The sequence below is a fragment of the Macaca nemestrina genome, chromosome 7, assembly GCF_043159975.1.
Source record: "Macaca nemestrina isolate mMacNem1 chromosome 7, mMacNem.hap1, whole genome shotgun sequence".
NCBI lineage: Eukaryota > Metazoa > Chordata > Mammalia > Primates > Cercopithecidae > Macaca > Macaca nemestrina.
In genome coordinates this window covers 311,489-328,007 of record NC_092131.1, presented here as the reverse complement: position 1 = coordinate 328,007, position 16,519 = coordinate 311,489, and the positions used below count along the sequence as shown (strand labels likewise).

General features: G+C 40.3%; 1 pseudogene and 1 gene segment (V, D, J or C); both read right to left on the bottom strand.

The window, feature by feature from the left end:
* The window catches only part of LOC105464766 (immunoglobulin heavy variable 3-23-like), a 350,273-nt gene that overhangs the window by 176,205 nt on the left and 157,549 nt on the right, over positions 1 to 16,519 (bottom strand).
* On the bottom strand, positions 4,775 to 8,300 carry LOC112423661 (homer protein homolog 2 pseudogene; annotated as a pseudogene).

The window sequence follows — 16,519 nt, the reverse complement described above, 5'->3', positions numbered from 1 at the left end:
TGAAACATGGCTGGACAATGACACTCAAGCCCAGAGTCCTTACCTACATATTTATATCATTTCAGGTGCACTTGTGTCTGAAAGACTTTCTCCTTCATTGAATTGCATGAACATACCTTAGAGTTTGTGGTATTGCAGCTTGGGCATTTGACATTAGTTTGGTGAATTATATAATAAATAATCTATCTCCATCAGATAAATTTTTATTTACAGAGAATAATTCATAGGCTTATAGACATCTATGTAGGTGTGTACAGGATTGCTAGGATATGCTCATACACAGAACAGAATAAATAATTATATTTCATGGAAAGAAAATCATTGAACTCATAGAGTTGGAGAGTAGAAGGATGGTTCTCTGAGGCTGTGGGGGATAACGGGGGAGATGTGAAAAAAGTGTAGGCTGTTAATGAGTACAAAATGAATTTAGAAAGAATGAATGAGACCATCAGCTGATAGCACAACAAAGTGATTACAGTCAATAATAATTTAATTTTTACAGTTTAACCAACTAAAAGAGTGTAATTGGAGTTCTTGAAACACCAAAGACAAATGCTTCAAGGGACAGGTACTCCATTTACTATGATGAGATTATTACACATCACATGCCTATATCAAAGTATCACCTATACCTCATAATTACATAGACTTACAATATATTCACAATAAACTATAAGTAATTTTTTTGAAAAAGCATAAACACTTTTACTACCATCACAGCTGGGTCTTACCTGCAAGCACCAGTCCTGTTCTGATGTTGATGGGTAAAATCTAATACAAAATCTGCTATCACAAGTGTATAACACTTGATAGTGAACTTAACCTGCAAGGATAATAGGTTTATCTCTGTTCAGCTTTGTCCCTCTCTCAGGAAATATGCAGAGAACTCAGGCCCCTATGCTTTCCACAGGCCAGTCCATTGCCTGAGGTAGTAGAACGCTTCTCCCTCTACACAGATATCAAACATGTACTCATCTTCTTCTGCCATAGTTAGCTCATCTCTGTAAGGACCACCTACTAACTTGAAGGTTGAACTGCACAATGTAATACAAAATCTGCTGACACAAACGCATACCACTGGGAAATTAGAAATGCTTCCTTATGCCTCCACCGTCTGAGCCCTGATGCCTCCACTATCTGAGCCCTGCAGGAGGCAGTGAGCCTGCTCACAGGCCCAGTATCATTACTACAAACATCATTTCAGAAAGCCACGAAATAAAGGCTGTCTATAGGCAAGGAACTCTTACAGAGTCTTTACCATTGAGAAAACCAAGAATCAAAATCAAAAGACCCACACAATATACATTGTGTTTGTATTCTAAAGGGGAAAATAGTTTTCATTAAAACTAAAGTAAATTCAAAAATCATGGGAAGAGAGAATTTATCCTATGAGAAAGAAACAGAGAAACACTTCTGGAAGTATATAAAAAACAGAGTGTTACAACACCCCCTGCCAAATCGTATTAACTCTCCAGCAATAAGACTCTACACAAAATAATATATTTGAACTCTCAGTTAAAGAATTAAAAACACTGATTTTTAAAAACCTCAATGAAATCCAATCGTAAGTTGGGAACAAACACACAAAAATCAGAACACCAATTTAGGAGTTACTTAAGAGGTTGATTTTTTAAAATGAACTCTGGAAATAAAAAAATATCAAATTAATTACAATTTACAGCTTAAAATTTTAACGATGGACTATATTAAATTTGGGGAAAGCATCACAGCTTAAAGACAGGTATTTCAATTTAACCCAGTAAGATAAAGATAAAGAAAAAAATTAAAAATAAACCCATTGGAAAGTAGAGGATTATGTCAAACAACTGAACCACCGAGTCATAGATTTTCCTGAATAAATAAAAAAGTAAATAGTTTGGAGAACTTATTTGAGGAAATAATTGAAAAACAATTCCTAGTCTTTCTAGAGATTTACACATACAGATAAAAGAGGCCCATAAAACTCCAGAACATTGCATTGGAAAACAGAAGTCACCATTATCTATAAGTGTCAGAGTATCTAAAGTCAATAGGAAGAAAATAATTCTAAAATTAATAAAAGTTTCTGATAATCTATAAGAAATCTTATGACACTAATGGTGTATTTATCAGCATAAACCTGATCAGATAGAAGAGATTGGAGTCCTGATTTCAAACTTCTTAAATTAAAAAATGTGTCAAGAATACTTTTTCTACACTGCTAGACAAAGCTTCATAAATGAAGGAGAAATAAAGCATGTCTCAGACAAACAAATACTAAGGGAACTCATCAACGCTAGACCAGACATACAGGAAGTCATACATTTCATAGAGAAGGAAAAAATAGTCAAGATATGGAGAACATGTATTTTTTCCAATCAGATGTCACCAAATTTTGTATACAGTATTATAACCTGTGTCATTAGTATAAATTACTAATATTTTGTGTAATATTACAACTGAGAACAATTTTAAAAGAAAAAAGTATATTTGAGAGCACATGAACTAAACTGAATGTATTTTCAATTTTGGTCCAACTATTACACCTCTAATAATACCCTGGTTTTGAGTGGGGTTTTGGAAAAAAAATATATATATTTTTTAAATTTATTTATTTATTTTATTTTTTATTATTATTATACTTTAAGTTCTAGGGTACATGTGCATAACGTGCAGGTTTGTTACATATGTATACTTGTGCCATGTTGCTGTGCTGCACCCATCAACTCGTCAGCACCCATCAACTCATCATTTACATCAGGTATAACTCCCAATGCAATCCCTCCCCCCTCCCCCCTCCCCCCTCCCCATGATAGGCCCTGGTGTGTGATGTTCCCCTTCCTGAGTCCAAGTGATCTCATTGTTCAGTTCCCACCTATGAGTGAGAACATGCGGTGTTTGGTTTTCTGTTCTTGTGATAGTTTGCTAAGAATGATGGTTTCCAGCTGCATCCATGTCCTTACAAAGGACACAAACTCATCCTTTTTTATGGCTGCATAGTATTCCATGGTGTATATGTGCCACATTTTCTTAATCCAGTCTGTCACTGATGGACATTTGGGTTGATTCCAAGTCTTTGCTATTGTGAATAGTGCCGCAATAAACATACGTGTGCATGTGTCTTTATAGCAGCATGATTTATAAACCTTTGGGTATATACCCAGTAATGGGATGGCTGGGTCATATGGTACATCTAGTTCTAGATCCTTGAGGAATCGCCATACTGTTTTCCATAATGGTTGAACTAGTTTACAATCCCACCAACAGTGTAAAAGTGTTCCTATTTCTCCACAGCCTCTCCAGCACCTGTTGTTTCCTGACTTTTTAATGATCGCCATTCTAACTGGTGTGAGATGGTATCTCATTGTGGTTTTGATTTGCATTTCTCTGATGGCCAGTGATGATGAGCATTTTTTCATATGTCTGTTGGCTGTATGAATGTCTTCTTTTGAGAAATGTCTGTTCATATCCTTTGCCCACTTTTTGATGGGGCTGTTTGTTTTTTTCTTGTAAATTTGTTTGAGTTCTTTGTAGGTTCTGGATATTAGCCCTTTGTCAGATGAGTAGATTGCAAAAATTTTCTCCCATTCTGTAGGTTGCCTGTTCACTCTGATGGTAGTTTCTTTTGCTGTGCAGAAGCTCTTTAGTTTAATGAGATCCCATTTGTCAATTTTGGCTTTTGCTGCCGTTGCTTTTGGTGTTTTAGACATGAAGTCTTTGTCCATGCCTACTGGCAAACTGGATTCAGCAGCACATCAAAAAGCTTATCCACCATGATCAAGTGGGCTTCATCCCTGGGATGCAAGGCTGGTTCAACATTCGCAAATCAATAAACATAATCCAGCATATAAACAGAACCAAAGACAAGAACCACATGATTATCTCAATTGATGCAGAAAAGGCTTTTGACAAAATTCAACAGCCCTTCATGCTAAAAACCCTCAATAAATTCGGTATTGATGGAACGTACCTCAAAATAATAAGAGCTATTTATGACCAACCCACAGCCAATATCATACTGAATGGGCAAAAACTGGAAAAATTCCCTTTGAAAACTGGCACAAGACAGGGATGCCCTCTCTCACCACTCCTATTCAACATAGTGTTGGAAGTTCTGGCTAGGGCAATCAGGCAAGAGAAAGAAATCAAGGGTATTCAGTTAGGAAAAGAAGAAGTCAAATTGTCCCTCTTTGCAGATGACATGATTGTATATTTAGAAAACCCCATTGTCTCAGCCCAAAATCTCCTTAAGCTGATAAGCAACTTCGGCAAAGTCTCAGGATACAAAATTAATGTGCAAAAATCACAAGCATTCGTATACACCAGTAACAGACAAACAGAGAGCCAAATCATGAATGAACTTCCATTCACAATTGCTTCAAAGAGAATAAAATACCTAGGAATCCAACTTATAAGGGATATAAAGGACCTCTTCAAGGAGAACTACAAACCACTGCTCAGTGAAATAAAAGAGGACACAAACAAATGGAAGAACATACCATGCTCATGGATAGGAAGAATCAATATCGTGAAAATGGCCATACTGCCCAAGGTTATTTATAGATTCAATGCCATCCCCATCAAGCTACCAATGACTTTCTTCACAGAATTGGAAAAAACTGCTTTAAAGTTCATATGGAACCAAAAAAGAGCCCGCATCTCCAAGGCAATCCTAAGTCAAAAGAACAAAGCTGGAGGCATCACGCTACCTGACTTCAAACTATACTACAAGGCTACAGTAACCAAAACAGCATGGTACTGGTACCAAAACAGAGATATAGACCAATGGAACAGAACCGAGTCCTCAGAAATAATACCACACATCTACAGCCATCTGATCTTTGACAAACCTGAGAGAAACAAGAAATGGGGAAAGGATTCCCTATTTAATAAATGGTGCTGGGAAAATTGGCTAGCCATAAGTAGAAAGCTGAAACTGGATCCTTTCCTTACTCCTTATACAAAAATTAATTCAAGATGGATTAGAGACTTAAATGTTAGACCTAATACCATAAAAACCCTAGAGGAAAACCAAGGTAGTACCATTCAGGACATAGGCATGGGCAAAGATTTCAAGTCTTTTTTTTTTTTTTGAGACGAAATTTCGCTCTTGTTGCCCAGGCTGGAGTGCAATGGCACGATCTCCACTGACCGCAACCTCCACCTCCCAGTTTCAAGCGATTCTCCTGCCTTAGCCTCCCGAGTAGCTGGGATAAAAGGCATGCACCAGCACGCCCGGCTAATTTTTTTTGGTATTTTTAATAGAGGCGGGGTTTTTTCAGCCATGGTCAGGCTGGTCTCAAACTCCTGACCTCAGGTGATCTGTCTGCCTCAGTCTTCTCAAGTGCTGGGATTACAGGCATGAGCCACACAAATATTTATTAAGCATTTACTTTGTGCCAGGCATTATGCTAGGCGACCTCACTGTGTGCTGTTCCCACACAACGATCATCTGCTCAGAAATTAAAACCAAGAAAAGGAACATTGTCGCAACCATACAAACTGGGGGCCAGGGGGTAATATCTTGGATGCCAGAAATTCCCAGGCCAGAAAATGCACCAACCAGAAACCTGTTTTACGTCTTTTGATAAGTCTCCCCTAAACAGTTGTTTTAAAGCCTCTCGATGTTGACGGAGAGGAATGTTCTCTTTATGCTCCCCAGGGCTGGCGCCTGGTGGACATTCAAATAATCTGAATGCTATTTGATAAAAGGAGCCTGATGGCTTGGTGTAAAGAATATAAATACTTGGATTAGAAAATGCTTTTTTTCACTTCAGATGATTGCAAAAACCCTTATGAAAGATGTAAACATGGCTGGCCTGACTGTGTAAATGTTTAAGGGAGACCTAGTTCTGGATTCTTGAGTCAGTATCTTCCAGTTGTCCACAACCTCACAAGGCCAGAGAAGCGAGTGGAAATTTCTGTTTTTGGTTTGTTTTGTTTGTTTCGAAACGGAGTCGGTCTCTGTCGCCCAGGCTGGAGGGGACAGTGGTGCGATCCCGGCTCACTGCAACCTCCGCCTCCTGGTTCAAGTGATTCCCCTGCATCAGTATCCCAAGTAGCTGCGACTGCAGGCGCATGCCACCATGCCCCACTAGTTTTTGTATTTTAGTACAGATGGGGTTTCACCATGTAAGCCAAAATGGTCTGAGTCTCCTGACCTAGTGATCCGCCCACCTCAGCCTCCCAAAGTGCTGGGATTACAGGCGTGAGACACCGTGCCTGGCAGAGAGGAGATTTCTGTTCTGGAAAGGGGTGAGTGGACGGCACAACTGGTTTGGAAACAGGACAAACTATCCCTCCATTTATAGAAGCAACGCACACAGGGAACGTCCTAGCGCCATCTGGTCTCCCACACACGCTTGGGACTCACCGGGGGGACCCGGGCCTTGGCCAGCACTGCTTGTCACTGCCCAGCTTGAGAGGCCTGGGCAGAAGTCATGCAGGTCATGGATCTTCCCGTCCAGCACCTCCAGGAAGCTCTTCACCTCCACCTCCAGGGGGCGCTGTCGGGATTTACTCTCCTCAGCCTCTGTCTTTAGGGAACGCGCTTTGTCTTCCTGGTTTTGATCCTCTCTCTGCGGCCTCCATCTTCTCAGAGACACCGTCGCGCTCTGACGTGAGCTGAGGTGTGAGTTCACTTTGTTTCCGGAGATCTTCCAGCTCTGCCTCCTTTTCTCGGAGCTCGGCCTCCAGCTCCTCCATCCTCCTCCTCAGCTGCGTGTTCTTCTCCTTCTCTCTGTGGATGTCACGGCCTCTTCCTCTGCTCCGCGCTGGCCGCCGACTCCTGCAACGCCATGGGCAGCCGGGCGTCACCCTCCCGCCGGGCCTGCAGCTCCATCTCCCGCCTCTTCCCGTGGGCAGCGCCCTGCATCGAGGCCGCCTTCAGCTTGTGGTTCCCAGACTGCAGGTGCCGGTCGGCTGCAGCAGCGTGAGAGGCCTTTCCATCGTCCGTCCCGTTGACACTGGATGCCGGAGTAGAAGATGGGGCTCCACGCCCCGGTTCTCGGGGATGATCACTCCAGGGCTCCATGTTCTCCTGGGTCTTGTTTTTGCCTATCTTGGCAGCTTCTTCCACCTCCCGGAATTTCTCTGCAAACTTTGTCAGCTGCTGCTCAGAGGAAAACCCCAAACCAAACGCCGTTTGGCTCTGCTGTCGGCCCACTGCCCAGACGTCTGTGACGTGTTAGTGAAGGTCAGATTCCGTGTGACTGTGCTGTTTATGGTCACCTTGGCTCCGTCCACACTGACGATCCCATAGCTGTTCCTTGTGACATCACAGAAGCAGGAAACGGTGACCGCCTGTGGCTCGCAGGCATCCAGTTCTTGGTGTTGGGGTCAGTCTGGAAGACCCGCGCTCCGGGGTGAGGATGGGCTGTTCTCCCATCTCCAGCGCTACTCAGGCAGCCTCTCCCACCCGGCCTCTGGTGCTCGCTCTCCACCCGCTGTGCATCCGCTCCCTGCGCAGCACATGTGGCGGCCCCTGCGCGCCTGGCTCAGCCCTGGTGCCCCTCCATTCCGCCAGGCTGGCCGGGCGGGGGCTCTGGAAAGAATCATTCTAAGAATTAAATTAAAAGAATAATCTGTAATAAGGAGACATCAGAATTCCATCTCAGAAAAAAAATGGAAATTATGTAATACATACAAAGTCCTGAGAAGAAACCTTGAAGCACAGGAAGATCTCATGTATAGTAGGTTGTAATATGTTTATTGCTAAAATTACTACCTGTATGTTGTTTTGAAAAATCGAAGCAAAGCATAATGAACTTGTTTTGTGCTTATCTAGTACAACAGCCTGTTAAGAAAACTGAAGAGCCCTGTAATCATGAGGAGGAGACCTAATCCGCGAGAGAGGCTCTAGTTCCTGTGTGGACACACACGTTTGCCAGCTTCTGCCCATCTAGGAGCTGCTTCCTGAAGCCTTCAGGAGGCAGGAGGGTAAATGAGTTTCTGAGTACAATCTAATCACATTCTGACTAGGAGAAAACATTAATGACCTAGGACGTATTAGAAAATACGTAGTTAAAACTTCATTGAAAATTGAGACATTTTGGTTGTATATATTTATAGGGAATAAAGCTATGTCATGATTTATGAATGCAAATCAGAATAATTGAATCGAGCTAATTGACATATATATCGCCTCAGATCCTTATTTCTGTGTGTGTATGTGACAAGGACATTTGAAATTTGTTCCTGGCTATTTCAAAAAGACCAATACACTATGTTTAAGTTTACAAATAGACATCAGTTTATATAAACTATAGAGAATGATTGAAAGGAGTTATGGATTACTATAATTTATATTAAGTTAATCATTAAGTTTCATTCTTTAGGACATATTTTATAATTATTATATATTTTTTATTTTATTATATTAAATATAAAGACTACATATGTATGCATAACTTCGTGTATTTACACATATGTCTATAGATATAAATTAATGTCCCTGTAGCTACGTAATAGGTGATATCAATAGATGTTAACAGAACTCCAAAAGAACAAGTGCAATTAGGAAGAATTATTCTTTGAAGGTATGTATTTTTAAAAAATACACTTATATATAAATTTTAAAATACTAAAACACAATTCCCAATTAAAAAAAAACATGATAAATAACCATAGTGAAATATCACAACCTAATAAGACTCCAGAGTCCTGCAAAAATAAGCCCGTATCCTGCAGCTAAGAAAGGAAACCTCCCTGCATGGCCCTGCAGGGAGGTTTGTGTCTGGGCTCACACTGTACTCCCCTCACTGTGTCTCTGGTACAATACAAGGCCGTGTCCTTGGTTTTCAGGCTGTTCATTTGCAGCTGAAGCGTGTTCTTGGCGTTATCTCTGGAGATGGTGAATCGGCCCTTCTGGGGTCTGTGAGATATGTACTACCCCCATTAGGATTAACTTGTCCAACTCACTCCAGCCCATTCCCTGGAGCCTGGTGGACACAGTTCATGTAGTAGCTACTGAAGGTGAATCGAGAACCTGCACAGGAGAGTTTCTGGGACCCCCCAGGCTTTGCCAAGTCTCCCCCAGACTCCACCAGCTGCACCTCACATCGGACACCTGCAAACACAGAGACACCCTTGTCAGAAACTGCCACATATATCCTCTGTTTCTCTCACTCATGTCCCCTCACACTCAACATCTCTCATTTCCCATAAATCGCCTTTCAAAATAGCAACAAGCAAAAACCACCAAAATCCATGGTGAATCCCCTGTATTCGGTGCTTATCACTGAATGAAAACACCTGGGAATTCTGGGGCTGGGCTCCTCTCCCAGAGCTGAAGGGTCAGGGCTGGCCTGGTTTTTATCAGTAGAGGGAGGGCCCTATTTGCATGTCTCCTGCTATATAGCAAGCTCAGAGGTGGGACAGCTGAGGAGAAGGCAGTGCCCAGAGCAGATGAGTGTGTCCTGGAAAACACTGGGGGTAATCCTATCTCTCTGGAAAATATAGCTTCAGATTATGTGATTGTGCCTTGATAATCATTTAGCACACATCAGCTTATTTAATTTTTCATATTTGCAGAATATATTTAATGCAAGTGTCAATGTTACATTATTAGAGAAGGTAAATTACACACAGAACAGAGCAGTTGTGCAATGTGTCCAATATCACACATCTGGCCAGAATTAGCCCTATTATCTCTGTCTGTGCCTCCAAACACTGGAGGAGGCTGCTCCTATGAGACAACTCCAGGGCAGTGTGGGATATGTCTAGAGAGGTTTTCAGGATGTCCCACCTGTCATAACAACTTTATGTAATTTTGCTTTTTCTAGTGTTTTCCTGAAATATGCAATCAGTGTTCATATGTGTGTATTTTCATGAGTCCGTGATTATTCAAGTGTCAATATTCATCTCTTTCTTGTTATTTCTCAGCAAATGTATTCATTTTTGTTACTGCTTTATTCAAAACATCCATCAATAATGAAATCAAATGGACAATATAGCATTTGGAAGATGTTGATATATGTGTGCAGTCATTGAATCAACACTTCAGTCATGCTGTTAGCAATTGAATTCACTCTCTTATTTTTTCTCTCACTTCTCTGTAATTTTATTTCACCACCTTGTTATTCTCACCACCCTATTCTCAGAAAAATTTAGATCTCCATGTTAATTTTATACAAATTAAATAACATGAAATTTCCTGTGAATTCTTTAGCTTCCTTCACTCAGCACCATTATTTGATAATGTCCCCATGTTCTTATGTGAAGGAGGCATGCCTTGATTTCAATGGTTCATTGTATTTCAGACATGAATATTTCTCAAATTGTTTAACAATGCACCAAATAATGGATACTTGATTTGTTGTCTTAGCTTCTTAATGTTGTTTAGAAAACAGATACTAAGCATGGGAATGGAAAAAATGAGAAAACGATGATCTTATTCTGACCTCATTAACAAAAAACTTGAACGACTACAAAAAATAAACCCTTCAACATATCTGAGTTGATGTCACAGAGAAAAAAACCCTGAAATCTGAGAAAATATGGGCCTGAAGAGAGAACTAGGGCCCATTTATTAGAGTACCTGGGCCGGGTGCCACTCATGGCCTGGTATTTAAGATGGAAAAATCTAACCTGGAAAAGTTTAATGAGTGGCTTGAGGACGTGTGTGCTAATGGTGTAAGAATGTGAAACTCTGGGCACTTCAAGGCTTTTCCTACAGAATTGAGGAAATCCCCAGACAACTCACCCACCTGCTGTCCTGTGGTGTGGACTGGGGAGGAAGAACAGCAGCTCCGTTCAATGCTGAGTCCCCATTCACTGTATGAACGAGACATTTATTAAATCTTGTGTCCTGTGGGAACTGGTAGAATCAACTAGAACACAAGGAAACAGAGGACACCAAGGAAACTCTACCCAGAAACACCTCCCATCTCTTTCCTGAGGAATGAAATCCTGAATCTGTGGGGTAAGGACAGTGGGTCAGAATCTGAGGACACTGATGAAAAACCACTGTGGCTGGGAAGAGACACTCTGACACTTGGCTAAGGGAAGGAACAGGAACGCTTGGAAGGCCATGCTTCAGAGCCAGTCTCACCACCCATAGCTAAGAAGAAGACTAGGTCAGAAGGTTGGAGAACGTCCATCTGTGTCCAAGCCCCTTCACCACACAAACAATCACCAAGTAAATGTGTCAGCAGGATTCACCTGCCACGACTAAAAGAGACAGGCTCTCTCTGGGAAGAATGACATGTGAACACCCAAAGCAAAACAGGGAAACAAAAGCATGTATTGCCAGAGGAATCTGAAATTTTTGTGAACAGTAGAAGCTGACTTCAACTCCAATAGCTGGGGCAACCATAAACTTGAAACCCAACCCTGACTAGATTCGCAGAAACGTGGTTAATGAAGGCCCAGCAGAATATAATATGTGATTGTCTCCAGGAAGAAAATAAATACAAGAAAATGAGTAACAAGGGAAATGCAAACGGGAATTCTACATGCATTACCATTTCATTAAAAGTGAAAGGCAAGTAAAATTATGTCATTTAAAAAAAGATCTTGAGACAATTTGTCAACACATTCATGTTTCAGGACACATTTTACAAAGTTTCTCTGCTAGTAGCCATGTGATATACACTAAAAACATAGATCTATACAAAGAAATTAAGATTGTAAAAGAAAGGGAACATCAAGATGAATTGTAGTTTTAATCTGTAATTGTTACAACGTATGTGTATAAAGTGATGCAAAATTACATATTACATTTTATAGCATATATAATTGCAAACTGACAATAAGAAAGACTGGTGAGAAGGAGGAATTCAACGTACACAGTTACACTATCTCTGTACTTCATATCAAAGCCATCACAGTATTTGCATTAGAATCTATATACAATTCTTATTGCAAACCTTGTGGTAATCAATACCATATTTATAAAAAGTGAATTATATAATCTGTTAATAGAGATATAAACATCATTATAAACTGCTAATTTAAACAAAAATAACAGAAAAAATAATATTAGTCTAAAAATAGAATTTATTATAGTTGCTTTAAAAAAAGCAAGACCCAACTGTTAGCTATGTACAAGAAAGTTATCCTACATATTCACAAATAGAAAAGATAAAGATTGGAAAACATGGATTATGAAAATATGAACCAAAAGATAGCTATAGTAGCTATGTAAATTTCAGAAAAAGTAGACATCAAAAAAAAACTTTTAGGACTTAACAGATATGACATAGGATAAAGTGACCAGTTTTTTGAAAGACACCGAAAAAGACTTACCAAATGTATAATAGATGAAGAATGCACCATTCGTTGTGATTTACAGAACAAACGTGATAAAAGAAGTAAAGATGTCAGTGAGACCATGCACGTAAGAGTTCACGTAAAAACTTCCTCTTGAATTTCTCCCTGTTGCCGCCCACACCAGCCCCGGTCGGGGAGCCTGCTGGACCAACCTGATGCTGCAGTCAGTGAAGGTGAATCCAGAGGCTGTGCAGGAGAGGCTCAGTGAACCGCTGGGCTGTACAATTTTTCCACCTCAGACTCCACCAGTGAACTTCACACAGGTCTTCTGCAAACACAGAGGGAACAGACTGAGAACAGCCCCATGTGGAGCAGCCATAACTGGACCTGATTCATAAGGGACACTAATATTGAGGGTGATGAGAAGGGAAGCCCAGATCAGTGCAGAACCCACAGTGCGGACACTGAGGAAGGGCATAGATGTGGGGTGGCTCCTCACCAGGGCCTGAAGGAACAGGGGATGGGCTGTCTTTTATAAGGAGGGGGGGGACACATTTCCATGTCTTTCTTTTTGTGATCATGGGTGCACCGCTCAGCATTGTTCATCCATCCTCTGTGTCTCCATTTCAGAGAGGGCAGGGTCAAAGGATTCCTGGGTCTGGATGCACAGGGTTAATCTGCCCATCACTCTTTCTCAGTCTCTAATGTGGACACTGTCCAGGTATCTTCATTGCAGAAGACATTATCAACAAATAAAACCAGTAAGAACATAAGAAATACATTTTCAGAGAAAACAGACATCTGTCTGTAATCAGTACATTTAGAGCTGCAAACCACTGTTCCTGACAATGAGGCAAAGTTAAGTTAAAATGAAAAAAAAAAAAGTGTGTCTACATCTTGTCAGGAAGGAGTTTTATAATTATCATTGTATTGATATCATTTTGCCACAAAATTATTCAACATTGGATATATGTTCTTGTGTCAGGAAACAGTCAATGTGGAAATGTGTGTACTTATCCGAGTGAAGAGTTCTCTTGGAGACATGTTTGTTTGTCTGAGACAAGAGTTCACATGAGGAAACGTCTGTTTTCTGAGGAAAGAGTAATTGTAAGGACATATGTGGTGGTCTGAGGGAAGAGTCCATGTGGGGACATGTGTGTTTGTCTGAGGGAATAATCCACATGAGGAAAGGTGTGTTTATCTGACAGAAGAGCCCGCATGCTGACAGGTGTGTGTACCCATCTGAGGGTACATGCCCATTCATGGATAGTGTATGTCTGAACTGAGCTGAACTTTGGGGAAAACTTTTCTCAAACAAGGAAAGAAAAGAATGTTTTGGGTTGTTTGCTTGTCAGGAAGAAAAAGCCTGGGCCACGTAGAAAATTGATTTTGTCTTAATTAAAGGTCTTCATTGAATGGAAACATCATATATGCAAGTCAGGAAAATTACTTCATTCTTTGCTGCATGTATCTCATAACATTCCCACACTCCCAAACACATTATTAGATAATTTTATAGAGTGTATGTTTAATCCAGGGGTTAATGAACTGCTAAATATATTTTAATTGTATATATTTAGGTTTATATTTTCCATCACAAAATTATGAGCTTAGACAAATTAATTGTGTCACGTCTCAACCATTGCATATCACTAGAATATTCTTACTCTTCTTAAACAGAGCCTGTTTTACTCATTTTACACCCACCCTCTAAATTCCTGGAATATCCTGTTTACTTGACTATAGTTTTGGCTTTTACAGAATTTCAAACAACTGAAACGATACCGTGTAATTGAAATGACTTCACAAAAGAAAGTGGAAAATGAAGTTGCTGACATAAGTAACTATGAAAGTGAGGAGATTCTGTAAGTTTTAATTGTAAACAAACCAAACATAAGCACTCTATTGTAGTAGATAAATATGTTTCTTACAAGGGTACGACTTTACATTTCTGATGCCACTCTGCATGTATCCTGAAATTGTGCAGCTAAGTAATAAAATGGCATGTGGTGGGATGGGGTTCCTCACTTTGCAGTGGGTGGTTATAGACAGTCAAGGAAGGAAGACTAGAAAGGTCCATGTTGTAGCATAGTTGGGTGGAGAGTCCAGTGTCTTCTCATTTTTAATGTAATCAAGTTACAGAAGATTAGATACATAAACAGTTTTGAAGTGTCCATAAACATGGTTCATATAAACATGCACATTTACTAGGCCAATTGGTTGAGAGGTCCTAGAAGTACTTACACCACATCAACAACACACATATCCAGTATCACAATATTTTATTTTAATATTATTCTTTAAAATCAGAAACAAGCAACCTTTATAAAAATGGCTAATTCTATGTATGAAAAAGGTAATATAGAAAATGAGCTTAGAAATTATTATAACATCCAGGAAACAGGGAAGTGTTCAAAAACAAAAGGATGAACTGTGCCGTAAGGATGCAGGATCCAAACTAAATCAGCGCCCAGCACCTAATAAAGCTGTGGCAATTTGAACAATAAAATGAATAATGTAGCATGGATCTTTTTCAGAGTATGAAATAGACAACCATATACCAATACGGATATTAATAGATGATTAAATAAATAAACAATGGGAAGAAGAACGCATCTCCTTACAGAAGTGTTCCAAATATCTCAAGCGGAGAGTCCTTCAATCAATAGGTGAAGACTAAACACTCATGCGTTGATTGTGGCCTGAGATTAGAGACATGGAAAAAAAATCACTAATAGTGTATTTCATAGTGCGACTTCACATATAATGGCAAATACATGATCTATGAATGAATTTTTTTTTATTTTTTTGGTCTAAATTTGTGCAAACACACACAGGCACACATTTTTCCGCAATACCCACTGACAAAGGCAACCACAGACTGGGAGAAAATACTTCCAAGTCACATATTTGTTAAATCATTTCATTTGTTTTTGTTTTATGTTTGTTTGTTTGGAGATGGAGTCTCACTCAGTCGCGCAGGCTGGAGTACAGTGGCGCGATCTCGGTTCATTGCAAGCTCCGTCTCCTGGGTTCATGCGATTCACCTGCCTCATCCTCTGGAGTAGCTGGGAATACAGGCGCCCGCCACTACACCTGGCTAATATATATATATATATATTTGTATTTTTAGCAGAGAAGGGGTTTCACCGTGTTAGCCAGTTTGGTTTTGATCTCCTAACCTCGTGATCCTCCCGTCTTGGCCTCCCAAACTGCTGGGATTACAGCTGTGAGCCACAGACCCCAGCCAATTCTTTTAATTTGTTAAATGACTTTTATAATCAATATGCAAGAAAACTTACAACTAATCAAAAGAAAACAATGCAGTTAAAAATGAACCAAATATCAGGAGAGGCATCTCACCAAAAATTATATAAAAATCGTTAAATATATAGGCCGGGCGCAGTGGCTCACGCCTGTAATCCCAGCACTTTGGGAGGCCGAGGCAGGTGGATCACCTGAGGTCGGGAGTTCGAGACCAGCCTGACCAACATGGAGAAACCCCGACTCCACTAAAAATACAAAATTAGCTGGGCATGGTGGCACATGCCTATAATCCCAGCTACTAGGGAGGCTGAGGCAGGAGAATTGCTTGAACCTGGGATGCGGAGATTGCGGTGAGCTGAGATCATGCCATTGCACTCCAGCCTGGGCAACAAGAGTGAAACTCCGCCTCAAAAAAAGAAAATTGTTAAATATGAATTTTTTATTAAGAACGTGTGCATTTAAATAAAAATTAGATACCATTACTCACCTATTAGCATGGTTAAAACTCACAATTCTCATGATGATAAATGGCAATATGAATGTGGAAAAACAAGAAATATCATGCATTGATGGTAGGAATTCAAAATGTCACATGCACAAAATGAGATTTTTTGGCATTTTTTAAGTAGAGACAAAAATAGAGTTAAAATGTGAACTTGTGTTTGGGTTCCAAAATATTTACAACATTGATTCAGAGATTGATATTTACAAAGATCAATTCAGAGGAAGTTCTGTATCAGATTTCTTAATTTGATTCATTCGACTATCCCTGAAATTTGCTTACAGAATAAATGTTATATGAAACAACTCTCAGATAACTAAAATCCCGTCCACTCAAGCCCTTGTCCAAGGTTCTGTCGCACCCAGTGCATAACATAGCTGGTAAAGGTGTATCTGGAAGCCTTCCAGGAGACCTTCACTGAGGACCCAGGCTTCTTCACCTCAGCCCCAGACTGCACCAGCTGCACCTGGGAGTGGGCACCTGTGGGGTGGACACAGGAATGGATGAAAGCCCACTTGACTGAACTCAATCCCCTTCTCATCACTGGGACTTGGGAACCCT